This window comes from Nanorana parkeri, unplaced genomic scaffold (assembly GCF_000935625.1).
Source record: "Nanorana parkeri isolate BGI_ZX_2015 unplaced genomic scaffold, ASM93562v1 scaffold897, whole genome shotgun sequence".
Lineage (NCBI taxonomy): Eukaryota > Metazoa > Chordata > Amphibia > Anura > Dicroglossidae > Nanorana > Nanorana parkeri.
Window position 1 is genome coordinate 182,262 of NW_017307165.1, and position 1,354 is coordinate 183,615.

The window sequence follows — 1,354 nt, forward strand, 5'->3', positions numbered from 1 at the left end:
CTTCCTCACTGGTCAGGTTTAGTCCGAGTGGGGAGTGTCATCCTCATCCTCATCATATGCCCTCTGGAAGAGCAAAGAACTTTCCACCACCAGTGCTGGGAGTGCCCATGTGGTAGCCAAGAAAGACTTGTGGTCATCCCCATCCCACCTCATTCCCATTGTACGTCATCCTCATCCCCATCCCACCTCATTCTCTGTAGGTAAGGGAAGGGTTCTGCACCTGCTATGGTCCCCCCTCCTCCCCCCACTCATGTCAGGTGACCCCCATGTCACCCTCCCAGGTATTAGAGGTCACATGACTTCCCCTTCATCTGCTTCTCTCTCCAGAAGGCCGGCGCCGTCTCTGTTCAGGCCTCACCCGGGGTCACCGTCTACTTCCAGTACTGATATGTCGGCTCCGAGGTGTCACAGTCATGCAGATCCCAGTGCCTGAGCAGTTCTGTGTTCACAAATGTCTGACACAGATCAGCCCCCTGCTGCAGCCTCTGTGACTTGCTACAAAGTGATCACTGGGAGGGGGGAGACTGAGGAAATGCTTCCTCCTGCCTGCAGCAGACTGATCACTGGGGGAGGGGAGACTGAGGAAATGCTTCCTCCTGCCTGCAGCAGACTGATCACTGGGGGAGGGGAGACTGAGGAAATGCTTCCTCCTGCCTGCAGCAGACTGATCACTGATCTCTTCTCATTTCCAGGCGCAGTGATAATGGTGAAGCGCGTCAGCAGTGAGATGGGAGTACCGCCTGTGCACAGAGGTAAGAGGCCCCTCCCATTTAAAGCCTGACTGTCCCTGGCTCCGCCCCATGCGCCATCTTGGCGAGCTGTGTAATATTGCTCAGTGATCTCCGCCATCTTGGCGAGCTGTGTAATATTGCTCAGTGATCTCCGCCATCTTGGCGCGCTGTGTAATATCGCTCAGTGATCTCCGCCATCTTGGCGAGCTGTGTAATATCGCTCAGTGATCTCCGCCATCTTGGCGCGCTGTGTAATGTCGGTCGGTGATCCTCGCCATCTTGGCGCGCTGTGTAATATCGGTCGGAGATCCTCGCCATCTTGGCGCGCTGTGTAATATCGGTCGGAGATCCTCGCCATCTTGGCGCGCTGTGTAATATCGGTCGGTGATCCTCGCCATCTTGGCGATAAAAGACATATGTAGTTCAGTATATATTATATTGAAGGGACGTTGCTATGACAAGACACACCTGTGTGAGAAGCCTGTGCTGGAAGCTGCCATTTGTCAGTGTGGACGCAATGATGTGTCATGTGACTGCAGATCGTCGTCGGTGCAAATTGAGGAAATTGGTTTCATTGCTGTGACACCTCACTAGACCCGTCCTGTGTTCGGGGGTCCGTGACC